At 39.4% G+C, this 27,223-nt stretch overlaps 1 long non-coding RNA gene across 2 annotated transcripts in view; it reads right to left on the minus strand.

Annotated features, from left to right (window-relative positions):
• LOC141581669 (uncharacterized) overlaps positions 1–14,916 on the minus strand; it is a 129,259-nt gene extending 114,343 nt beyond the window's left edge. For both annotated transcript variants that reach the window (XR_012514451.1, XR_012514450.1), the window contains exon 1: positions 13,863–14,916. This is a non-coding gene — a long non-coding RNA (uncharacterized LOC141581669). The remainder of the gene's footprint in view (positions 1–13,862) is intronic.
• Between the last annotated feature and the right edge of the window lie 12,307 nt (positions 14,917–27,223).

Consider the following 27,223-nt stretch of genomic DNA (forward strand, 5'->3'; position numbering starts at 1 on the left):
TTCCTCTACTTTAAACCATGGAAAAAGAACCTAACAAATGATGGCCTTTTAGAGTAGTGAAGGCCTTCTGGCAATGTTCTCCTTACCCCATGATATGGGTTAAGAGGAGCGAACCAATGTTTTGTTTTTGACTGATTATGAAGCAACACATGTACCATTAAAGTTTCTTACCTACATCGGGCCTTCATCTTTTATCTATCAAAGTAGAAGGTTATCATGTAAAAGGCTGGCTGCAAACTCCTTCACATATAGAAGTCTACCTCATAAGTGTGAATAACAGATCCCTTTTCCACTTCTATTGTTCGTAGAGGCATAAGCAAGAAAAAATATTCAAAGATAAGAGTTTTGTGACAGTAGAAGTCTTAATCTGTGAACTTGGGAAAACCTGTTCACATCAAGGATGCCATTCTCTTGTTGGGAGAATTTTCCCTGGTTAGTTTTAATCTAATGGTTCCAATGGGTGGACAGCTCCAAGAGTGTGGAGGGACCCTTCTGAGTTGTGAGATTATAAACTTGAAGTTCAAGGTCCCAAAGTTTTATTGTAGTTTGGATGGCAAGGACAGTCTTTCTCTGATGTTTCCAGAAGATTCAAACCATAAAAAGTTTTCTAGCCAGGTGCAGTGGCTCACACCTGTAATCCCAGCACTTTGGGAGGCTGAGGTAGGTGGATCAACTGAGGCCAGAAGTTCAAGGCCAGGCTGGCCAACATGGTGAAAGCCTGTCTCTACTAAATTTTTTTTTTTTTAAATTAGCCTGCATGGTGGTGGGCAGCTGTAATCCCAACTACTGGGGAGGCGGAGGCAAAAGAATTGCTTGAACCCAGAAGGTGGAGGTGGCATTGAGCTGAGATCATGTCATTACATTCCAGTCTGGGAGAGAGAACTAGACTCTGTCTCAAAAAAAGAAAGAAAAAAAAAATCTTTCTTACCTAGTGAAAATACACTGTAGCATAATAATCTACTGTTATAACATCAGCCCTCTTGCATGGGAAAGCTTTAATACAACCAGAAAACATGCCTTGAAAATAACAATTGAATGAAATCCCTTTATAAAATGTTTAAATGACCCACCAGGTGACCAAATGTACCTGAAGCTTTCATTGTTTTCTCAGAAATATCGGATCAAGCATTGGTTAGAAACTATTTTAAACAATTTCAGTATTAACTGGTTTAACATGAAAGTCTTCTCATGATATTTAATTAATTTTTTGGTTTTACTTGCATTAGCAACTTAATACAATTTTGGAATATATTAGTATTATTCATAAAAACATAACCTAAAGAAGGCTGACCATCATTTTGGCAATCTCACATACGTAAACACATCAGATAATCCTGTTTACCTCTTTTCTGGATGTTTTCAGGCACTAGGAAAGACAATTTTGAAACTGAAGTTTGATCTTGGAATTTCAGATTAAATTATTTATTTTGCCAAAATGATGATTCAGAAATTTTAAAGAAACAAAAACCTTTTATAACCTTTTACCCAAAAAACCCCCAAAAACCCACATTCTACAGTTCCTACACGCCTTGCATGTAAAACCGTTTCTAGTAGTCTTAATTGCATGTTACAATGGCGACTCTCAGCAATTTTAACTTTAATGTAAAACCTGGTAAGTTATGTTCTGATAAGGTCTGACTATTTCCAGCACAGCTAGGGGCGTGTGGCCAACTCCACCTATCCCCAGGCCTTACCTAGCTGGAAAGCAGGCAAGTCAAACAATTTTCAAAGGCCAAGGAAGCAGTTTATGACCTTAAAGCATTTAGAAAACCTAATATTTGAACATAATTTAGACCACATGTTTACATTTTGAAGACAACTGTGTTTTACTGACAATCTTTAAAACCATCTTTATTTCCCAAAGATTACTCAAGTCACATAAACTAAATAAAAGGCATTTTTTCACTTTTCTGATAAAATATTTGATTAAATTCTTCTTATTATTTAACCAATTAACTTAAAACTTCACAGAGGGGATTAACCAGTTTGTGTAGAGAAAAAGGCCACAGATGGACTGGTAAGACATTTTTACACTTGTGCTGGCATGCCAGGTTTCTGGGTTCTCTCTCCCTGAGTGGCCCTGGGGACCCTGCTTGAATGTATGCAAACGAACATATGAATTAAGAATATTCATGAATACTTTACAAATCTTGGAGAAATTAGGCAGAGAGAGAGAGAAATATGACTCAATTATATTTGTGAGAGTATACTCAACACACTTAAAGTATCAGGAAGCCTAAAAGCCAAGGTTAGTTTAAGGATGTTACATGTAAATTTTTGGTGCCACAAAAGAAGTAGCACTTGAATATAAATTTTATCTCAGCAAGGCAACTTTATTTTCTGCAGAAAAGGTACACTCACCAGCAGCTTGCCACAACAGTACACCAAAGAAATGAGGTGGGGCCATTTATATCTAATGCATCCGCCCTACTGCTGTGTCCTGATTCCATTGGGTGGAACTGGACCTCACAGTCTAGGCTACACCTGGTTGGCTAACAACTTAAAACTTTCCTAAATAGGTAAAGGCAGAGGAGAATAAAGGAAAAGAGGAAGCAACTTGAGGAATGCTTAGAGAGACAAAACTACTTCCAAATAAGGAAGAGAAATAAGCTATGATCTAAGACTTGCCTGGGTTTGTCCAGGTATGTCAGGGCAAATACAGTATCTAGGTTAAAGTGTAAGAACTAAGAACACTGGATACATTTATTTCTTTATTATGACTAACAGCTACTCAGGAGTATTAGCAAATAGTCTAGAGTAAATTAACTTTTAAAGAAGGTATAATTTATAATGAACTACCTGGAAAGCTTTGAAGAAGAACTTTTATTTATTTTTATTTTCCACAAAGGATAAAAAGCTAATGTGCTCCATTAATTCCTGCAGGCCTGACAAAGGTAGCTTAAGAATTCCAGACAAATAGAAAAATAGAACAGATGATGATTTGCTAGAAGTGCACAGGAAAGAAAATGACTATTCATGGAACCAAATAAAAACCAAATTAAAATAATAAAAACATGATTTTCTATGTATGGATACACAGGTAAAACCAGAGGAGAATAAACGGCAAAGGAATAAAAACTAGAAGCAAAAACAAAGAAACAGCAAACCAACCCTAAATTTTCATACTAAATTTACCCCGGAGCCTACAATGCTACCTAGGGCCCCAGAACACCCACATAATGAATATTTTATTCCTGATACACAATTCAACATCCCCAAGTTCACCAACACCATCATACATCTTGTGCAATCAAGAAATTCACTTTAGGCACACAACCAGTAAGCACACTATCCACGTACAACAGTAAATACAGTGTGAAGCAATGCAAATATGTTGTGAAATTTGCCTCCACAATAAATCCAGCTTCATGCTTAACTATATTAAAAAAAGAATTGTCAACCTGCCCATGCATTTTTATAACACTTCTTACTTTAATTAAGACTAAGAGCTTTAACTATGAAAATGTTAATTAGCCAAATGCTTCCAATTCTGTATCAGGTTTTAAGGAATATTTTATTGTTTAAACTTTTCCACATCTTTCTCCCCTACTTAATGGTTCCTTATTATATTGTTTCATAAATAACCTTTTCTTTTATTCTTTCTTTTTTAATTCAGATAGTCTCTCTCTGCCACCCAGGCTAGAGCGCAGTGACACAATCTTGGCTCACTGCAACCTCTGCTCCTCGGTTCAAACAATTCTCCCACCTCAGCCTTCAGAGTAGCTGGGATTACAGATTTTTCACTTAAATAAGTTTGTGAGACCTTAGCAAGCCTGAATAGGAGGGTGGGGACTCCTGGCATCTAGAATCTCTGGTTAGGCTGACTGGTGAGAACCATCTTCTACAGGCAGCTAATCTAGTGAGAGTGGGAGAGGTGGCTGTCTCACCTAATGCACAGAAATTCAGAGAGTCAAAGAAAATAAAGAAACAGAAATATCTTCCAAATAAGAGAATAAATCTTCAGAAGCTAACCCTAAAGAAATAAAAATATATGCTTTACCTGGCAGAGAATTCAAAAAGGCTGACATAAAGATGCTCCCCAAGATCAGAAAAGCAATGCATAAATAAAGTGAATATTTCAACACAGAGACAGATAATATTAAAAAGTCCCAAGTAGAAATCATAGAGCTGAAGAATACAATAACTAAACTGGCAATTTTAATGGAGAGGTTTAACAGTAGACTAAATCATGCAGAAGAAAGGATTAGTGAACTTGAAAAGAGGTCACAGAAAACCATTTAATTTGAGAAGTAAACATAAAAAGAGTGAAAACAAATGAGGATAGCTTAAGAAACTTATAAAACACCATCAAGCAGAACAATGTACAGATATAAAATAAATACATGTTTAAAAGTTTACTTATTATTAATGAGGGATGTTACAAGTTCTGAAGAAAATCCAAAAATAGACACATTCATAAATCAGGAACATTGAAATGAATGTGCAATCAGAGACAAAACTGGCTTCTTCCACATGAGGGAAGGAAGTCAATTGAACCTTCATTGGACAGTTTTGCATCTATAGACAAGAATTATTTTGCATTGCTATTAGTTATCTGCCATTTACAATGTTTGAAAATAGCTTCAAGGCACTGAAAGGTGCTGAACTCTCACAGACTCAGAATCAGATTACTCCTTGAGAGATATGCTCTAGTTTTCCACTGAAACATAAATTTTTCCTATTGTCTGGGGAAGTTAGGAAATAGATCAGGCTGCATATGTTGGAGGGTATCAGATTGCAAAGCTCTTAATGCCAGTGGGATGTGGTATTAACCTATACATACTAGTATCAAAGTGATGAAAGTGGCTTGATATTAGCCTTGAGGACAAAGTATTCATGAAAGGAGTAATGAAGGGTCCCTAAAAAGCTGGAGGCATTTTGGAAGCTTAGCATTGATAAAGATTTGAGGCTAAAAAGGTCTGAACTAAAATTGAGGTAGTAAGACTCACAAGAAAGGATAATTATAAACATAATTATATAAGAAGAATCAATATTGATTGAGGAAAAGAGAAACAAAAGGTAACTGTGGTTTTAAATATGATTTGAAGTACTTCCTTTTAATTCAACAATGAGGGCCTGAAATACTAGCACTGTGCAAGGTGCTAGAATTACAAAAATGAGTGAGTTTTTTTTTTTTAATTCAAATTTTACTTCTACAGAAAACCATCAAACCACAAAGGAAGACTCAAAGAAAGAAAAAAAAAGAAAGGAAAAAGAATCTATAACACAATTGAGAAAATAACAAGAAAGGATAATTATAAACATAATTATATAAGAAGAATCAATATTGATTGAGGAAAAGAGAAACAAAAGGTAACTGTGGTTTTAAATATGATTTGAAGTACTTCCTTTTAATTCAACAATGAGGGCCTGAAATACTAGCATTGTGCAAGGTGCTGGAATTACAAAAATGAGTGAGTTTTTTTTTTTTTTAATTCAAATTTTACTTCTACAGAAAACCATCAAACCATAAAGGAAGACTCAAAGAAAGAAAAAAAAAAAAGAAAGGAAAAAGAATCTATAACACAATTGAGAAAATAACAGTATAAGTCAGTCCCTAGTTACCAGTAATAATTTTGGATGTAAATGGATTAAATTCTCCAATCAAAAGACATGGAGTGGCAGGAAGATTTTTTTCAAAACCTATCTGCTGCCTACAGGAGACTCATTTCACCTTTAAGTAAACACACAGCTGGTAAGTGAAAGGATAGAAAAACACATTCTGTACAAATGGAACTCAAAAGAGAGCAAGGGTAGGTATACTTACATCAGACAATATAGACTATTAATAATAAACTATATGAAGAGACAATGAAGGTCATTATATAACAAAAAGAAGTCAATTCATCAAGAGGATGTAACAATTGTAAATATATATGCACTCACTATCAATGCACCTAAATATATAAAGCAAATATTGAGGAATCTGAGAGACAGACTGTAATGCAATAATAATAGGAGAGTTTAGTAACCCACTTTTGACAATGAGCAGATTTTTCAGCAGAAAATTAATAAGTAAATATTGAACTTCAACTATACTTTAGAGCAAATGAACCTCATGACACACATAGACTATTTCATCTAACAGCAACAGAATACATATTCTTCTGAAGTGTACATGGAACATTCTCTTGGATAGATCATATGTTAGGCCACAAAAGAGGTCTTAACAAAATTAAAGAGATTAAAATTATATCAAGTATTTTTTCCCAATCATGGTGGTATGAAACTGGAAATCAACAAGAGAGGAAACTTCTGAAAATGTGCAAATATGTGGCTTTAAACAGGATTTTTATGTCATAATGAAGGCTAATAAAAGGTTTTTGCCTTTTGAGTCACCATTTGGGCAAAATAATTTGTGGCACATGGGATTGCCAAAATGATGTCCAATCTTTAAGTTATATTTTGGTGAATAAGACAAATGTATGTTCAAAATTGTATAGGATTTCTAAAATTCTAATGTCTAGGTATATGCTACCAATCATATTAAGGGTAAAGTTATTGTAAACCACAGAGATAAACAAACCTCCTTGTCAGTCATATTTTTAACTGTAACTATCCTGGAAATGTTGCCATTTGCAGACAACTGTTGTCTTACTTTGTTCTTTCTCAAAAGATGGTTTAAAATCAAGCTATGCTAAAGACTATAACAGGTACTCGCAAATACAGGTTCTTAATAACTTTGAAGATTGTAACATTGGAATAGAGAAAGAATGTATGGGACTCATAAAGAACTGACATGTTCACAAATATCAAGCAAAACAAGAGTTAAAGGAATGGACTGCACTCAGAAAGTTAAAGCAAAGTTTTTAACTTTTGCCTGGAATATTGCTAATCCTTGATTTGTTTTTCAGAGTCAAGGAAACTTATTTTAAACTATTTGTGGCTTTTAATAATTGAGATATACTTCTATGAACCAAATTTGGAGCATGTTTATTGTTCTCTGCCTGGTTCCTCTAAAATTTGGAAACTATCTGGGAGTACTCTTAACATATGGCAATATAATTGTTTGCATCTGTGCAGTAAAAATCCATTTTTCTTTGTCAACAGGACAGAATTGGAAAAACTTGTTATTTTACCAAGGCTTTGACTGAAAGAGTGTGTTTCTTTTTAAGGAATCAAGCTTGACATTCAGAGCCAATAAAACCCATTGGGGAGAACTGGCCTCATACCTTGTCTGTACAGTCCCTGCACACGGTTCCTAACCTGTGGCGAGTAAAGAATGCCACTTTCTAACAGGTCTCGAAGTTCTGAGGTGTCTTTCAAATATAAGACTAAAGTTTATTCATAATTAGTTTTTGCCAAAAATGAGGCTTGAAGAGAAAAATTTTGCTCCAAAGCTTATCATACATTTGTCATTAAATCCTAGTCTCATTCATTGTTTTTAAACTTTTTGCCTACATTTTAGACTAACTCTTATTCCTGTGAATCAAGTGGTGATCTTCTGTAGCTTGGGGAAAAAAGGGATGAGTAATGTAAAAATGTGAATCAGTATGCTAGTTCTGGGCAATTATCTTGCAAAGTCTGTCAGGTAATGAAAGTTAGTAAGGTGCCCATAACCCGAAAGTTTGTTTGGGAAAATAAAACCAAGGAACTTTATAGACCCCCAGAGGGGAATTCTATATCTTGGCAAGTAAAATTTTAGATGGAAATTATCTACCACACCACATTTGTGGGAATTGCTATGCTCACTCTACTATTTGCAACAGGGTTATACATGGTAGCACCTTCTAACTGAAATGTTGAACAGAGGGTTTCCATTGAAGTAGTATTTTGCTTAATTATTAGCCCCAAAGGGGAGATAACAGTTGACGAAAAGGAAGCATGAAAGTTTTACTATCACTGAGTCTGCTAGGACTTTTTATTGGGTTTAATGATGCATTTTTAAGTGAAATATGCTTTTGGATTAACACCTCTAATACAGTAGAGAAAAATCTACAGGTACTTAAAGATCAAATCAAAATTATTGACAGGCTCAGGGAAAATGCTGGCTTCAGCCCCAGGTGGCTACAATCCCTCTTTGATGAATTCCAGTCTTCTTTATGAAATTGGTTAGCCCCTTTATTAAGCCCTCTTTTGCTTATATGTCTTGTGTTACCATTTGGACCCTCTATACTCAGTACTACAACTTGTTTCTTCTCACCTAGAAGCAAACTCCAAATGGTGCTGTAAACTGAATCACACATGGACATGTCATTCTTCCGAGGACCCTTAGATCCACCCAAGAAGGAGCCCTAGCTGTTGTTCCCCATTGGATACCCCTTTTCAGCAGGAAGTAGCCAGAAAGAGTCGTCGCCCAAAACCCTCTAACAGCAGTTAGTGTGGCATCTCCACAGAAGAAAATGTTGTAGGAGTTATTAAGAGGTTATTTTAAACAGATAGAGAGGAAAAGAGGTTCTTGGGAAGTTTTCATTTTTTAAAGCATCTCCAGAAAAGTTTCTTATAAAGCCCCAGGTCTTAGAGCCAGGCCAGCAACTTTTGATATGCAAATGCAGGTCATTAGAAACAGGGTCCACCCAAAATGGTGATTCCTGTGGTCTTCCTGCCTTTTGCCCACATGTTGCTGGCAACATGACCACCCCACATATCCCCACGTGTGTAGAACATCCATGGTTCTCTGTATTTGCATATTAAAAGACTGGGTGGGAGGGCCAGCTTTTTCATAGGCTACCTGAATGATATGCCTGGTCAAAACAATCCCCTGAGCCCTATGCAAATCAGATATCGACTCCTCCAGCCTCTGCATATGTACCTGGCTGGTGTCCGTAACACGTAGGGACCTCTTCTTTTGGCTTTGGAACCCCTTTCTATCTGTCTCTGTATGGGGGAGCTTCTTCCTTCTATCTTCTTGCCTATTAAACTCTCTGCTCCTTAAAACAAACAAACAAAAATCATAATTATTTATATACCTAAAAATAAAGCTTCAAAATGAATGAAGCAGAAATTAATGGAACTGCAAAGAGAGGCAACTCTCAACATACTGCCTCTGGGGTAGCCCTTCGGTGGCTCAAGCCTGTAATCCCAGCACTTTGGGAGGCCGAGACGGGTGGATCATGAGGTCAAGAGATCGAGACCATCCTGGTCAACATGGTGAAACCCCATCTCTACTAAAAATACAAAAAATTAGCTGGGCATGGTGGCGCATGCCTGTAATCCCAGCTACTCAGGAGGCTGAGGCAGGAGAATTGCCTGAGCCCAGGAGGCGGAGTTTGCAGTGAGCCGAGATCGCGCCATTGCACTCCAGCCTGGGTAACAAGAGTGAAACTCTGTCTCCAAAAAAAAAAAAAAAAAAAAAAAAAAGAATTGCAAAGAGAAATAGACAAATCCAAAATTACAGTTAGAGATAATGATACTCCTTTATTAAAAACTGGTATAACATGTAGATAAAAATTCTAAATAGAATTTCAGCAAAAATAATTCAGTAATATATTAGAAGAGATCTGTGACTTCTGAGAGAGATCCAAGATGGCTGATCACTAGCAGCTGGGGATTGTAACTCCCAGTGAAAGCGCAAAGAACGAGAGGACGCCATACCTTCAACATGAATTCTTGTTGCTCACGCACCAGGAGATTCCCAGCGGAGGAGCCCCACGGGTCGCCAGCGCGACTCTTGTGACCGGCGAGGCGGTTTTGCCGGCGCCTCGGAGCGTTGGTTCTTGGTGCAGAGTCAGAAAAGCACCATCAATCTTAACGCCGCTGATTGAGTCGGCGCAGTGGGTTGCTCAGATTTCGGCGCTGAGAATCAATAAGTTGGACGTCCACTCAGAAACCCAATTACAAAGACGGTAATTATAAAGACCACATGGATAAATCTACAACGAAGGGAAGAAAACAGCCAAAAAAGGCTGAGAATACCCAAGATCAGAACGCCTCTCCCTCAGCAGGGGATCACGGTTCCTCATCAGCAACGGAACAAGGCTTGATGGAGAACGAGTGTGTTCCAATTACAGAAGCAGGCTTCAAGATGTGGATAATAAGAAATTTCTGTGAATTAAAAGAACTTGTTCTAACACAATCCAGAGAAACTAAGAACTTTGAAAAAAGGTTTGACGAAATGTTAACAAGAATACACAATTTAGAGAGGAATATAAGTGAATTGATGGAGCTGAAAAACACAATACAAGAACTTCGTGAAGTATGCACAAGTTTTAACAGCCGAATTGATCAAGCAGAAGAAAGGATATCAGAGGTCGAAGACCAACTCAATGAAATAAAACAAGAAGACAAGATTAGAGAAAAAAGGATAAAAAGGAACGAGCAAAGTCTCCAAGAAATATGGGACTATGTGAAAAGACCTAATCTACGCTTGATAGGTGTACCTGAATGTGACGAAGAGAATGAATCCAAGCTGGAAAATACGCTTCAGGACATTATTCAGGAAAATTTTCCCAACCTAGTAAGGCAGGATAATATTCAACTCCAGGTAATACAGAGAACACCACAAAGATATTCCTCAAGAAGAGCAACTCCAAGGCACATAATCGTCAGATTTACCCGGGTTGAAATGAAGGAGAAAATACTAAGGGCAGCCAGAGAGAAAGGTCAGGTTACCCACAAAGGGAAGCCTATCAGACTTGCAGCAGATCTCTCAGCAGAAACCCTACAAGCCAGAAGAGAGTGGGGACCAATATTCAACATCCTTAAAGAAAAGAACTTTCAACCCAGAATTTCACATCCAGCCAAGCTAAGCTTCATAAGTGAAGGAAAAGTAAAGTTTTTTTGTGAACAAGCAAGCACTCAGAGATTTCATCACCACCAGGCCTGCTTTACAAGAGCTTCTGAAAGAACCACTACACATAGAAAGGAATAAACAGTATCAGCCTTTCTAAAAAATACCAAAAAGAGCATCAATATAATGAAGAATTTACATCAACTAATGGACAAAATAGCCAGCTAATATTAAATGGCAGTATTAAACTCACACATATCATTGTTAATTCTAAATTTAAATTGACTAAATCCCCCAATCCAAAGACAGACAGACAATTTAGATAAAAAACTAAAACCCACCAGTATGCTGCATCCAGACCATCTCACATTCAAGGATACACAAAGCCTCAAAACAAGGATGGAAAAAGATTTACCAACCAGAGAGCTAAAATATTATTTAAAAGCAGAAGTTACAATTTTTGCCTCTGATAAAATAGTTGTTAAAGCAACAAAGATCAAAAGAAGCAAAGAAGGACATTATATAATGATAAAAGGATCAATGCAACAACAAGAAGAGCTAAAGATCCTAAATATGTCTGCACCCAATACAGGAATACCCAGACATATAAGACTAATAAAGATACTTAGACTCCCACACAATAATAGTCGGAGACTTCAACATTAATATTAGACAGATCAATAGTGATATCCAGGACTTGAACTCAGATCTGGAACAAGTAAATGTAATTAACATTTATAGAACTCTCCACTTTAAATATACAAAATATACACTCTTATCAGTACCACATCATATCAACTTAGAAGTTTAAACGAAATGTTGGTTGGCTCCTTGTTTGTTATTCTCTTCCCTCATTTTATTTTATGTCTCCATTATTAAGGACAATTATAGGCATACCCATATTTAGACTGCATTCTAGCCCGGGCAATAAAGCAATACCCCCATCCTCTCTCCCTCTTCCTCTTTCTTCCTCTTCTTTATTCTTTTTATTATTCTTTTTTTCTTTCTCAAAAAAAAAAAATATATATATATATATATATGAAGAAAAATTCAATGAGGCCATGGAGGATTTAGTCTAGAAATGCAGAGTTGGTTTAACGTTAGAAAATCAATGTGATTGATCATATTAACAAACTAATCAAGAAAAGAAATTATAATCTCAACGGATGGAGTAAAAGCATTTGACAAAATCGAACATTCATTCCTGATTTTTAAAACCCAATTTCTCAATAACTAGGAATAAAAGGAGTCCTCTTCATCCTGCTGAAGGGCATCTACTAAAACCTAGAGCAAACATACATAACGGTAGAAGATTACGCGTTTTCTCCTATGACCAAGAACAAGACAGTGATGTCTGTTCTCACTCCTGCTATCCACATTGTACTGGAGGTTCTTAGTGCAATCAACCAAGAAATAAACTCTGTCCAGAGTAAAAGGAAGAAGTAAAATTGTTTTTATTTGCAGATGACATGGTTATCTACATAGAAAATCTGATAATATTTTACTCCCTCTCCAAAAAAATAAATTAAAGCTAGTAGTAAGTGAATTTAGCAAGGTTGCAGAATGCAAGATTGTATACAAAAATCTATTTTATTTTACTATATTAACAATGATCAGAAGTTGAAATTTACAAACAATACCATTTAAAATAGCTTCCAAAAATATGACATACTTAGGAAAAAATTTGACAGAAATATGCAAGAGTTGCACACTGAAAACTATCAAACATTGATGCATTAAATTATGGAAGATCTAAATCAAGGGTGTCCAATCTTTTGGCTTCTCTGGGCCACATTGGAAGAAGAAGACTTTCCTTGGGCCACACATAAAATACACTAACACTACTGATAGCTGGTTATCTAAAAAAAAAAAAAAAAATCACCAAAAATATCGCATAATATTTTAAGAAAGTTTATGAATTTGTGTTGGGCCACACTCAAAGCCTTTCTGGGCTGCATGCAGCCCACAGGACACGGGGCGGACAAGCTTGATCTAAATAGATACAAATGCCATGTTCATGGCTCTGAAGACCCAAAGTTAAGATGTCCATTCCCTCCAAGTTGATCTATAGTTAGTGAAATCCTAATAAAAATCCCAGCTGGCTTTCTTTGGGTATAGAAATTGACAAGCCAATTCTAAACTTTATATGAAAATGCAAAAGATCTAAATTAGCCAAACAACTTGAAAAACAAAAACAAAGTTGGAGAACTGATTCTATCTGATTTTAAGTTTTATTATAAAGCAAAAGTAATCAAGACAGTGTAGAAATGGCATGAAGATACACAAACAGCTCAATGGAACAGAATAGATTCCAGAAATAGACTCACATATGCGGACAATTAATTTTTCACAAAGATACAAAGGCAGTTCCATGGTTTAAAAAGAAGTTATTTTTCAATAAATGGTGCTGGAACAATTGGATATTTTATGTCAAAAAAATTAAAAAGAGTAATTTCAATCCATATTTCATAGCATATACAAAAATTAAATCAAAATGGATCATAGATTTAAATATAAAATAAAAACAACTTCTGCAAGAAAACATAAGAAGAAAGACTATTTTCTTCTATAATTCCTCTGAATTCAGAGTCAGTGGAATGAAATCACCAGAGAAATAATCTAATTACTGGCAGTGTTGAATTATTAACAAGGACAGAGGAACCGGTTATCCTCTTTGGCTTCACCATCACATCATTTATGCTCTTTGTAGTAATATAATAAGACTCTGAGCCTTCTCAACCCTTTACCTGGTGGAATTCCCTTACGTCTGTTTGCACTTTCAGTTGCTATTAATAAGAAACAGAGAGGCAGGAGAAGGGAGGGGCTACATCAAATACTTTTTTTAGCTGACCCATAATAATTATACGTATTTATGGGGTACATAGTGACGTTTCAATACATATAATGTAGAGTGATCAGACCAGGATACTTAGTATATCCACCACTGCAAACGTTTATCATTTCTTTGGGCTGAGAACGTTCAAAATCTTATTTCTACCTATTTGAAACTATATGCTGTTGTTAGCTATAGTCATCCCATAGTGGCAGAGAACAGTAAATATTCCTCCTGTCTAGCTGCAATTTTGCATCCTTTAACAAATCTCTCTCCACCCCCCACTTTCCTGGCTATGTTGATAAACACTGGCCCACGTTGTCAGGGCATAAACGATGGAACCGCAACCCATTTCCCTACCTTTTTGTTGTTGTTCTTTGGTGGTTGCTTGTTTTGTATTCCGGAAGCATGAGGATGGAAGGGATATGCGTGTTCCTCTTAGGCAGTGTTCTATGTAAATGAATTTGAGTACCAGGTTTGCCAGTTTTCAGATCCTTATGATACGGAAGTGCTGGGAAGGGAAGGGCATGGTCCCTTTAAAGGACACGGAAGGGGGCAGGGAATGCTGGGTAGAAGAGGACGTGCTCCCTGGCTAGGGCTCCACCCGCAGGCCTGTGCCAACGAAGCTGGGTGAAAACAGGCATTTTTGTTTTCCTGCCAAAATGTTGCATTTCCCAAGACCACTCTGGCCTGCCGCGACCCCATCCCGTGCCTACAAAAACCCCAGACCCCAGCCGGCAGACACACAAGCGGCTTGCCACCCCAAGGAACACTTCGGTGGAAGAAGATATAGGCGGCTGGATGTCGAGTGGAACACACGTGCGGAGAAACGCGCCAGCGGGGGAGCACAGCGGCGGGGGAACCACAGCGGCGGGGGAACCACAGCGGCGGGGGAACCACAGCCCAGAGGAACACATTTGAAGACACAAGTGGCTGGACGTCCGGAGAAAACCTTGGGAGAAGAAGGAGAAACCGTGGCTGGACGTCAAGAGGGGCACATCAGTGGGGGAACGCACAGGCGACTGGATGTTGAGAGGAGCGAACCGACAGGCTCTGGCGCTCCACCAGGCCAGCGAACGGCAGAACGACGTGGAGTTTGGCTGGGGCAGTTGGAGGAGAGCCCGGGCTACTGAGTGGCCCAACTCCAGGGGAAAATATCTCCCTTCTGGCTCCTCCATCCGCTGAGAGCTGTTCCACTCAATCAAATCTTGTACTCATTCTCCAAGCCCATGTGTGATCTGATTCTTCGGGTACACTAAGGCAAGAACCCTGGGATACAGAAAGCCCTCTGTCCTTGCGATAAGGCAGGGGTCTGGTTGAGCTAACGCAAGCGGCCTACGGATGGCTAAACTAAAAGAGCACCCTGTAACACACGCCCACTGGGGCTTCAGCTGTAAACGTTCACTCCTAGACACTTATCCTGGGATTGGAGCCCCACAGCCTGCCCCTCCGTATGCTCCCTAGAGGTTTGAGCAGCCAGGCACTGAAGAAGCGAGTCACACCTGCATCGTGTGCCCTGTGCGGGGGACAAGGAAACTTTTCCCGTTTCACTTAAGTAAGATGTTTTGTTTTTCTGGGACTTACCAGAATGTTTTTTGACAAAAAGAAAGATACAATTCTATTTATTGCAATTTAGCCAGATTTTGTAATAACTACAGTTTTTTCATATTAACCTGCTTTAAGAAGATATTTTCTATTTGTTAATTTAATAAACTCTGTTATAGTATTATATGCCAGCCATTGATCCAAGCAATTTATAAATATGAATTCATTTAGTTCTAATAAGAATCCTATCTTCTCTATCCAGTCTTATCATTCATGGTCATTTAGGTTGATTCTATATACATATACATCATGGAATACTATGCAGCCATAAAAAAGAATGAGATAATTCCTTTGCAGGGACATAGATGGAGCTGGAGTCCATTATCCTTAGCAAACCCATGAACAGAAAACCAAATACTGCATATTCTCACTTATAAGTGGGAGCTAAATGATGAGAACACATGGACACATGGAGGGGAACAACACACACTGGGGCTTTTCAGAGAGTGGGAGGAGTGAGAGGATCAGGAAAATTAACTAATGGCTTAATTCCTGCGTGATGAAATAATTTGTACAACAAACCCCCATGACACAAGTTTACCTATCTAAAAACATGCACTTGTAGCCTGAACTTAAACGTCAAAAAAGCAATTATATCATGTAGGTACGATTGTCCTCATTTTTAAAGGTTAGGTAACTTACCCAATGTCATAAAACCAGAATATGGCAGAGCTGGTATTTGAACCAAAGAGCATAGTCTGGCTACAGAGTCTGTGGTCCTAACCAGTAGGCATTGCTGCCTTATAATTGATATTAAAGGTAAAGTTTGAACAGGAAAATAATCCATGCAACTCACTAACAATGGCAATCAACTCGTGTTTAAAAAACAGTTTGTGGCTGGGCACAGTGGCTCATGTCTAATCCTAGCACTCTGGGAGATCAAGGCAGGGGTATCACTTGAGCTCAGGCATTTGAGATCAGCCTGAGCAACGTGGTGAAACCCCATCTCAACAAAAAATAAAAATAAAAAAATTCAGATAGGAGTGGTAGTGCATGCCTGTGGTCTCAGCCACTCAGGAGGCTGAGGCAGGAGGATTGCTTAAGCCTGGGAGGTGGAGGTTGCGGTGAGCCGAGATTGCACCACTGCACTCCAGTCTGGACAGCAGAGTGAGATCCTGTCTCAAAAACAAAAACAAAATAACCTTTTTGTATTACCCAACATTAAATAATGCATGTGTTTACATTTTTATTTTTCCTCAACCTCCTGGGCTCAAGCAATCTTCCACTTCAGCCTCCTGAGTAGCTGGGACTGCAGGCACACACCACTATGATCAACTAATTTTTAAATTTGTATTGTCTGTAGAGAAGGGGTCTTGCTATGTTGCCCAGGCTGGTCTCAAACTCCTGGCTCAAACAATCCTCCTGCCTCACCTGATGCATGAACCACTGCATCAGGCCTTAAGTTTTTTAATGTCCACTAGTTTTTATCACACAGTAGGCACACAACATGTATTGATTGGCTGACTGGTCTCACATTAATTCTCAATTAGCTACACTGACAAAATGTAGAAATAAATTAATAACATCATTTATATTTGGCTTTTGAATATCTCATATGCTAGAGCAGGATGGAGAAGACTTTTGTCTGCCATTCCTTTTCCTAAATGTACTTTCCCTAGGGTGTTTACTAAATTATCCCCCAGAAGTCCTGTAAGTTATCAGTAAATTTCTTCAAACTTTCGCCAAAAATATTATTTCCTATACATCTGAAGTCATTTTACCATCAGCCATCATGAGTCTGTAATTCATCTTTATTCAGCAAGATCTTTGAAACCAAAGCAGGTCTACTCCAGGTTCTATAGACTTTATCAGCCAGCTCAGCAATGGCAAATGGATCTCATCTGGAGTGTTAACTCTGGACGATTGTCCCTTGGGGCAATGGATAGAAAAGAGGTCTGAGGCTGACCCTTGGCTTAATCTTACAGTGCATCATCTCTAGGGAACCAGGGGATGCACTGCCACAAAGTAACACCCATTCTATCCCTATGGCCCAGCTCTTGACTCCATACTATTTGCGCAATTTTCTTTTTAATTTTGAGACGGAGTTTCCCTCTTGTTGCCCAGTGCAATGGGGCAATCTTGGCAAATTGCAACCTCCACCTCCCAGGTTCAAGCATTTCTCCTGCCTCAGCCTCCCAAGTAGCTGGGATTACAGGCATGCACCACCTCACCCGGCTAATTTTGTATTTTTAGTAGAGACAGGGTTTCTCCATGTTGGTCAGGCTGGTCTCCTGACCTCAGGTGATCTGACCATCTCAGCCTCTCAAAGCGCTGGGATTACAGGTCTAAGCCACCGCACCTGGCCCCATATTTGTTCAATTTTCGAAGCCAATGATTGTGAGGGATTCAAACACCATTGTCAGAGGATTCTCATATAGCTAGAAAGACATCTTCACTTCATTAAATTGAAGTCCAGTGAAGATAATAGCCAGCAATATTGATTTCCATTGTCATTCTTAAAATCGGCCAGGAATTCTACTCCCTTTATTTTCTGCGCTTCAAATGACTAGCCTCTCAAATAAGAGATTCCAGAAAAAGGTTATTAGAGATCTCTTTTCCCTCAACGTCAAAAGGCTGGAGATGACACAGGTCAAATCAAGACTGGCAATGGGACCTGACAACCTAGTGATTTGGCAGTTTAAAGTAAGGATCCTGATCTTTTATGATCCTTGGTTTATCTATCTATAAAATAACACCCACTTCTCAGCACTAGAAATAAAGTGATATATTTATAGAATAAAGATAAGGAATTTGCTCAACATCACCTGAAATCAGAGAAATGCAAATCAAAACCATAATGAGATATCATCCAATGTTAGGATGGCCATTATAAAAAAAAAATCAAAAGATAATGAGTGTTGACAAAGTTGTGAAGAAAAGTGAACCCTGGTACTCTGTTGGTGAAAACGTACATTGATACAGCCATTATGGAAAGCAGTTCCTTAAAAAAGTTAAAAATGGAACTACCATATTATCCAGCAATCTCACTACTGGATATATATTCAAAGAAAATAAAATCACTAACTCAAAGAGACATCTGCATGCTCATGTATATTGAAGCTTTATTCACAGTAGCCACAATATGGAAGCAACCTAAATGTCAAGAGATGAATGGATAAAGAAAATAAATGTGATAGATACAAGCACCACACACTATGGAACATTAGTCAGCCTTTATAAAGTGAGAAATCCCGGCCAGGTGCGGTGGCTCATGCCTGTAATCCCAGCACTTCGGGAGGCGAAGGCAGGTGGATCACCTGAGGTTGGGAGTTTGAGACTAACTTGACCAACATGAATAAACCCCGTCTCTACTAAACATACAAAATTAGCTGGGTGTGGTGGTGCATGCCTATAATCCCAGCTACTCAGGAGGCTGAGGCAGGAGAATCCCTTGAACACGAGAGGCAGAGGTTGAGGCGAGCTGAGATTGTGCCACTGAACTCTAGCCCTGGGCAACAAGAGCAACTCCATCTCAAGAAAAAAAAAAAAAGGATATTCTGCCATTTGTGACAATATGGATGAACCTGGAGAATATTATGCTAAGTGAAATTAACCAGACACAAAAGACAAAATTTGCATGATCTCCTTTATACATGGAATATTAAAAAGTTGAACTCACAGAAGCAGAGTGTAGAATCATAGTTATCAAGGGCTAAGGTGGAGGAAAATGGGGAGATGTTGGTCAAAGGGTACAGACTTCCTGAATTACAGGTGAATTCCGGGGACCTAATGTACAGCATAGAGACTATACTTAATAATAAAGTATTGTAGACTTAAATTTTCCAAGAGAGTAGAAACACACACACACACACAAATACTAGCTAAGTGCAATGATCTGAAGGTTTATGTCTCCCAAAACTTACACATTGAAACCAAATTCTTAATGTAATAGTATTAAGAGGTGGGGGCTGGGCGCAGTGGCTCACGCCTGTAATCCCAGCACTTTGGGAGGCCGAGGCAGGTGGATCATGAGGTCAAGAGATCGAGACCATCCTGGTCAATATGGTGAAACTCCGTCTCTACTAAAAACACAAAAAATTATCTGGGCATGGTGGTGCGTGCCTGTAATCCCACCTACTCAGGAGGCTGAGGCAGGAGAATTGCCTGAACCCAGGAGGCGGAGGTTGCAGTGAGACGAGATCGCGCCATTGCACTGCAGCCTGGGTAACAAGAGCGAAACTCCGTCTCAAAAAAAAAAAAAAAAAAAGAGGTGGGGACTTTCAGAGGTGCTTAAAGGGATTAGTGCCCTTATAAAAGAGGCCCCAGAGAGTTCGTTTGCTCCTTCTACTAAGTGAGAATGCAGTGAGAAGATGCCGTCTGTGAAGCAGATGGTAAGCCCTCAGCAGACACTGAGTCTGCTGGTGCCCTGATCTTGGACATCTCAGCCCCTGGAACTGCAATCAATAAATTTCTGTTGTTTATACATTGCCCAGTCTAAGGTATTTTGTCATAGCAGCCTGAATGAACTAAGACGCTAGGTGAGATGATGGATATGTTAGCTTGACTGTGGTTATCATTTCACAAGGTATACATATAATCAAAACATCACATTATGCACCCTAAATACATACAATTTTTGTCAATCACACCACAAGAAAGCTGAGAGAAAAGATAAGAATAAAAGATAGGAAATATTTGAAAATTATTAGAATTCTTTTCCCAACATTAACTTAGAAAAAGTAAGGATTTTTGTTGTTGTTGTTGTTGTTGTTTGTTTACTTTTATTTTTTAGACAGGATCTCACTCTGTCACCCAGGTTGGAGTGCAGTGGCGTGATCACACCTCATTACAGCCTTGACCTCCTAGGCTCCTGTGATCCTCCCACCCAAGCCTCACAGTAGCTGGGACTACAGGCATGCCATGACACCCTGCTAATTTTGGTATTTTTTTGCAGAGACTGGTTTTGCCATGTTGCCCAGGCTGGTCTTGAATCCCTGGGCTCAAGCAATCTGCCCATCTTGGCCTCCCAAAGTTCCAGGATTATAGGTGTGAGCCACCATGTCCCGCCCAAAGTCAATTTTAAATGAAGCAAATGACAATACTAAAAAAATATATATATATTAATAATACTAATACATTTGAAATGTGGAAGTCACTCAGTTTTCTTCTACCAAGTGGTCTGCTTCCAAGGAAGCTAAAAGAACCCTTTCTGTATGAAGAAAAGGAAAAATCCAAGGAAGCTTCTTGGAAGATTAAAGGAATAAAGACTGATATAGTGGCCGGGCGCGGTGGCTCACGCCTGTAATCCCAGCACTTTGGGAGGCCGAGGCGGGTGGATCACAAGGTCAAGAGATTGAGACCATCCTGGTCAACATGGTGAAACCCCATCTCTACTAAAAATACAAAAAATTAGCTGGGCACGGTGGTGCGTGCCTGTAATCCCAGCTACTCAGGAGGCTGAGGCGGGAGAATTGCCTGAACCCAGGAGGCAGAGGTTGCGGTGAGCCGAGATCGTGCCATTGCACTCCAGCCTGCGTAACAAGAGCGAAACTCCGTCTGAAAAAAAAAGACTGATATAGCCCTGCTGTGTAGAGAAAAGTCTCAAGACCAGAAGAGCAATGATTATCTCAACTCAGCACTTTCTCCAACTCATGTCTACTCTTCCTGTTATGGCTGTCCACTGTACAAAGGCACAAGAAATACAGCCAACTGTTTTCACCTCGGAGGTCTCTGGCAGCACAAAATACTCTCCTGATGCTGGGAGTCTTTCTCCCATCATGGAGGAAGGTCTTGTCAAGGCAAAGAAGTGAGGCACGTGATTGACTGACCAGCCTGAGACATCCATAGACACCCATGGTAGAAAAGGGAATCACACAGCATGTGAAAATATTTCTACCATTTCAGTTTTAGAACATTAGAAATAGACTTTTAAAATTTAAAGTAGCTTAAGTGCTAAAAACTATTAGTTTTCTCATAAACTGCATGAATGAATTTGGATCGTTTATCCCTTCAAAAAGTGGACACGTTTCATTTCACAAGGTGGCTTATTTTGAAAGCCTCTGACAATCAGCTATAAAAAGAATGATATTTAATAGGGGCGAAAAGTCTCCTATTAATCACTGCTCTGTGAGCTTCTCTCTAATGTGGTCTCCAATCATAGTGTTTCCTGGACAGACTTTATAGCAGCTGCCCAGCGATCCATTAAAATGACAAGTAGAAGCCCTCATGGTGAGCTGAGTGCACTTAATGCAATACTGACAGGAGAGATGACAAAAAAGTTTCCACTAGGCGGTTGCAAAGATGCCTCTACATCTGGGAACAGAGGGAACTTTCAAGTTAGAGTGCAGAGTAATCTCTGACACTCCAGGGATTGGAAGTGGAACTGTGAAGCGATGGCACCAAATGAATCAAAGCGTTTTCTTTTGTTTTTGTTTTTTTGTTTTTTGAGACAGTTTTGCTCAGGCTGATCTTGGCTCACCGCAACCTCCCCCTCCTGGGTTCAAGCGATTCTCCTGCCTCAGCCTCCTGAGTAGCTGTAATTACAGGCATGCACCACCTCGTCAGGCTAATTTTGCGTTTTTAGTAGAGACGAGGTTTCTCCATGTTGGTCAGTCTAGTCTCGAACTGTTGGGATTACAGGCGAAAGGAACCACGCCCGGCCATCAGAGGGATTTTAAATTGGTAATAGAAACCTAAGAATGCAAAGTTTGTGAGAGGATTTGCTACAATAATGCTCTTGGATAGGTAGCTGCTGGCATCCAGTCCAGCCCCTTCATGATAACCACCTGCCTCTGCTTCAGTAGCAATAGCACCAAGTCCCACATGAGAGGAAGGAAGTCTTCCTCCACTGCAGCTCCAAGTTCAGTAATGGATCCATTCCAGTGGGTGCTTCCCCTCACCTACATCTCGTTATCTTCACTGCCTCACCAGGAGAACCCTTCATTCTCCAACCCTCTCTTTCCTCACCTCTCTCTGGCTTCTCGGTTTAGCAATATGTAGTGTCTAGTTCATCCACTTCTCTAGCTTCAACTGGCCATGCCTCAACGTGTGACTTATTCCCTCCCTTCTAGCAAGATTTCTGTTGACGATTGTTGCAGAAGTTGGCCTCCCCGTCCAATCACTGGGACTCTCTCTCCTTCCCTCTCTGTATCTCTTCCACAGGCTGGCCTGACAGCCTGGGACCTGGCCCATGGTCGGCACGCCAACGGCTATTGTATATGCACTGAGAATGTCTATTTTTCTGACATCTTATTCTTATATAATATGAAGATACTGAGTGGACTCTTTGGGAACCTGGTGACACATTTTCCAAGTCTGAGCTGAGACCTACTCTTCTCCAGTCAGAACACAGTCCCCATTGTCTGAAGAGAAAACTGGTAGCTGCCACTTCCTACATTCCTAACTATGGGCCAGCTTCCCAATACCATAATCATCATCACCACAACTACTACTATTAGCTTGTAGGGACATATTACTACTTTTAAAGCACTCTGCAAATATCGTCAAAAGTTTACACAACCCAATGAGAAGATACAAATATTATCTTTAGATAAGAAAACTGAGGTTAAAAGAGGTTGTTCTGCTAGTAATTGGTGAGGCATGGATTCCAATCCTGACAAACTCTACCAGATGCCCCCAAATCCTGAACTAAATACACAAATACAAAGAGTAAACAACAACAACAACAACGAAAAACTGAATCATGCCTGATTTACTAGAACATTCTCACTAAGTACAAAGCACGCAAGAAAAGCCAGGTGTCCCTGAGTGGATGCCATCAAATTCTAGTCTCTACTAGTCAAAGATGTTGGTCACAGTTTATGTGTCCTGGGAAACAGTGTTTATTTTTATTAAGGGATGTCAGAGAAATATGCATCTTTTTTTTTTTGAGACGGAGTTTCGCTCTTGTTACCCAGGCTGGAGTGCAATGGTGCGGTCTTGGCTCACCGCAACCTCCGCCTCCTGGGTTCAGGCAATTCTCCTGCCTCGGCCTCCTGAGTAGCTGGGATTACAGGCACGCGCCACCATGCCCAGCTAATTTTTTGTATTTTTAGGAGAGACAGGGTTTCACCATGTTGACCAGGATGATCTCGATCTCTTGACCTCATGATCCACCCACCTCTGCCTCCCAAAGTACTGGGATTACAGGCGTGAGCCACTGCGCCAGGCCAGAAATATGCATTTTTAAAAAATATATTTAAATTAAAAAAATATTCTTGGCTCCTGTTATGCTGACAATTTTACAGGGCCATATATGTATACAAAGACATAAACCATAAAAGACAGTCATCATGATCACTCCCTTGTATGTTCTACCTCTGTATGGCTTCATCAAACTCACTAATGTAGCTGGAGGAAAACACAGAGTCACACTGGATTGTCTTACTTTAAATTCATGATCTTGAAACTATAGTGGGCCCTGATGGCTGCCCAACAATGGTATTATACTTCCCTAGTTCACGCACTCTCTTATTCCTCTAGACAATATAGTCTGTTTTTATTATTCACATTAGCTGTGTCCCATAAAGTTGTCAGGAATGCTGAATTAACAAACACTAAACCATCAATCTTAGGGGAACTACACAGTCAGGTCTCTGCAAGCTTATGGCCACAACATTTGCATCAACCAATAAGCATAATCTTATTTTATGTACATTTCTGTTTAAGGACACCTTATTTTATATATATATATATATACGATTCATTAACATTTAACTCACAGACAAAAGCACTAAAACTCATTTCTGAATTGCGCTTCTCTAGCACATGTATTTTCTCCTTAAGGCACATCACAGCCTTTCTTGCACTCAGGAACCCCAGGCAGCACTCGAGTGCTACACTTGGACAGGGGGTATTTTAAACAGCAAAGTCAACAATAAAAAGCACAAAAAAATGCTAAAAACGTGGCACTGAAGAGACCACAAAGATGACACTTGTTTATAAGATAAGAACTGAAACAGGAAGGCAGGGTGTGGCCTTGTTCAACCTCAGCTGGGAGCATGCACCTGGGATGACCGAGATTGTTTGCAGCCCTGAGCATGTGCCTGTCTGCAAATGACCAGAAAAGCACTGCAAGTATCAATCTGGGGAACGAAAATTAATTTTAGCAAGTAGGTGAATGTGCAAATACGGAATCTACAAATGCTGAGAATTGATTGTATTTTACATCTTCTCTTCTCACCCCAAACCTTCAGTATCTTCTCCTGTGCTATCAAACTCACGACCTTGTTTCCTCCTTCACTACGAAAATTAAAGCAATCAGAATAGAACTGCTGACTCCTACCACCACCTTATCAGCCCTCTAGCATCTTCTCCCACATAGTCTACTTGCCTGCTTATTATCCGAGATGAATTCTCCTTATTCTGGTTTAAAGTGCTCATCTGTGAACCCTGTGGTTTGGCTATTTGACCCTTCCTAACCTCATGTTGAAATTTGGTCCCCAGTATTGGACGTGGGGCCTAATGGGAGGTGTTTCGGTCATGGAAATAGATCCCTCATGAATAAATGAATGCCTTCCCTGGTACAGGTGGGAGTGAGTGAGCTCTTGCTGTATTAGTTTCCCCAAGAGCTGGTTGTTAAAAAGAGCCTGGCCCCTTCCCTGCCTCTCTTGCTTCACCTCTCCAGCATGTGATCTCTGCACTCACTGTCTCCCCGTTGCCCTCCACCATGAGTGGAAGCAGCCTCAGGTTCTCGCCAGATGCAGACGCCCAGTCTTGAATCTGCCATCAGAATTGTGAGACAACTAAATCTCTTTTCCTTCTCTCCCTTTCTTTCTTTCTTTCTTTCTTTCTTGCTTTCTTGCTTTCTGGCTTGCTTTCTTGGTTTCTTGCTTTCTTTTTTTGATGGAGCTTCACTCTTGTTGCCCAGGCTGGAGTGCAATGGTGCGATCTCAGCTCACCGCAACCTCTGCCTCCCAGGTTCAAGTGATTCTCCTGCCTCAGTCTCCCAAGTAGCTGGGACTATAGGCATGGGCCACTACACCTAGCTAACTTTTTTTTTTTTTTTTTTTTTTAGTAGAGATGGGGTTTCTCTATATCAGTCAGTCTGGTCTCGAACTCCTGACCTCAGGTGATCTGCCCACCTTGGTCTCCCAAAGTGTTGGGATTACAGTAGTGAGCTACCACGCCCGGCCAATCTCTTTTCTGTATAAACCACCAAGCCCCCACTTCTGGGTCAGTATCAGATCAATTGATCACCCCTGCTTTAGTCAAATATTTTTTATAGCAACACAAAACACTCTGAGAAATGCACTAAGGTCCCATTTCTCCTACTTACTCAAGAACACTGATCCCACCATTCTGCCTTCTCATCCAACATTAGTTTTCCTCTCATCTAGGGCACTCATTCCCTTTAGGTCAGTCATTCCCATCAGTACAAAAATACTGTTCTCTATCCTTTCTTGATAGCCTGTTTGGAAGTTATTTTACAGTTCTAAGAAACACTTTAAGATTTTTTCACACATTTTGAGAAAGACTCCTATGCCTGTCCTTAATACTAATGAAATAAGAAACAAGCATTAAGTAGTATCTACAAGGTTATTAATTCAGATTTATGAAATCAAACAATTAAAAGCAATCTAAATAAGCAATAGAGGTTTGCTTAAATACATACAATACTATGAAACCATTATAAGCTTCAGATGAATAGTTATGTGAAAATAGTATAAATTATGTGGAAAATTTAAGATGTATAAACAAATTATAAAATATGGTCCTATTTTTACAGAAATAGAAAATATGGATTTATTTTGTCTGTGTGGGTTTGCACACTGAAAAATGATCAGAAAGACATCTGGAATATATATCAATGTTTAGCGCTGATTTGCCTGACTTCATAGCCCAGGGTCTCAGTTACTCTGCAAAATTAAGTGTGGCTGCTTTCAGCTATGCTAAGAAGGAAAGCCATAGGCATGACCCAACATCTTGGCTCAGAAGCCACACTGAAACAACAGATTTCACATATTGGCTCCTAGAATGTTAAAAAAAAAAAAAAAAAAAAAAAAAAAAGCTAGAGTTACAATATCTCATTTTCCTTTTTAGATACTCCCTATTTAATTGTGAACTTGGTAAGAAAACTAAGAGGTGTGTGAAATCGAATAAAATGGCTACCAAAATAGTCAGCTGAGCTCATCCCCTCTTTAGACGAAGGCAGAGACTACAAACTCAAGTCCAGCACACTGTAGGATAAACACAAACAGCCCTTTGACAGAAAAACCAGCCAAGAAGTGTTTCCTGACCTGTGTTTAGAAATAAATAAAGGAATCCCAATTCTAAAGAGCAAGTGGAGCCCTTTCTGAGGTGGGCGAGAAGTGTGTTAATTATAGGTTGAAGAGCTCCATACCAGAGGTCCATCTTGACAACTCTTCTAATTGTCACGGAGTGTTCCATGGATGCTCCTCGGCTAATCTCCTCCAGATGTTGTGAGATTGTCAACATTTCCCAAAGCTATCCCAATTCCCCAAGACAATGAAGGCCTGTAATCAGATTTCAAAGGACACCTTCCTACAATACTAAACCACAGTACCTTACATAATTAGAAAATCAGAATGAACAACAGAATTTACATTGAGAACTTTTCAGTCTTCAAATTGCTGAGATAAATTATGCTTTCTATCTTCACAGCACTCCTGTGGCACAGGAAGAGGCAGTACTGTGTGGTCCTGTCTGACAGCTGAAGAAAGTGAGGGTTGGCGGGAGCCCATGCCTTACTCAGTCACATTAAGATGGCTGCACAAGAGCCCAGGTCTGCTGCTCCTGGCGCCCTGCCCTTATTATCATACCTTCCCAGGGAACATCTTCTCAGGTCTTTGAGGTACGCACCCCAGAGTAATCACACACGTGCACCCGCATCTCCTCTCTGCTCACCTCAAACCCATGTACTCACTGTACATTCACACACTCTAGCAACCCTGTGCCATCGTCTGCCCTGCGAGCATCACCCCACTCATCCAGTCAAGGTCAAGGATGGGATTCTACCTCCACAGAAAGATACATACTTGGGTGACATAGATATTTGCTCAATAATTATCCTTTACATTGGACAGATAGTTTCAGGTACTCTTCTGCATTCTATCTCAAAAAAAAAAAAAAAAAAAAAAAGGAAAAAAATAAGAGAGCATTCTGTGATGAGAAAAATGGTTAACTTTCATCTTCTTAAAAAATTCTTTTCTTACCTA

This window comes from Saimiri boliviensis, chromosome 16, assembly GCF_048565385.1.
Source record: "Saimiri boliviensis isolate mSaiBol1 chromosome 16, mSaiBol1.pri, whole genome shotgun sequence".
NCBI lineage: Eukaryota > Metazoa > Chordata > Mammalia > Primates > Cebidae > Saimiri > Saimiri boliviensis.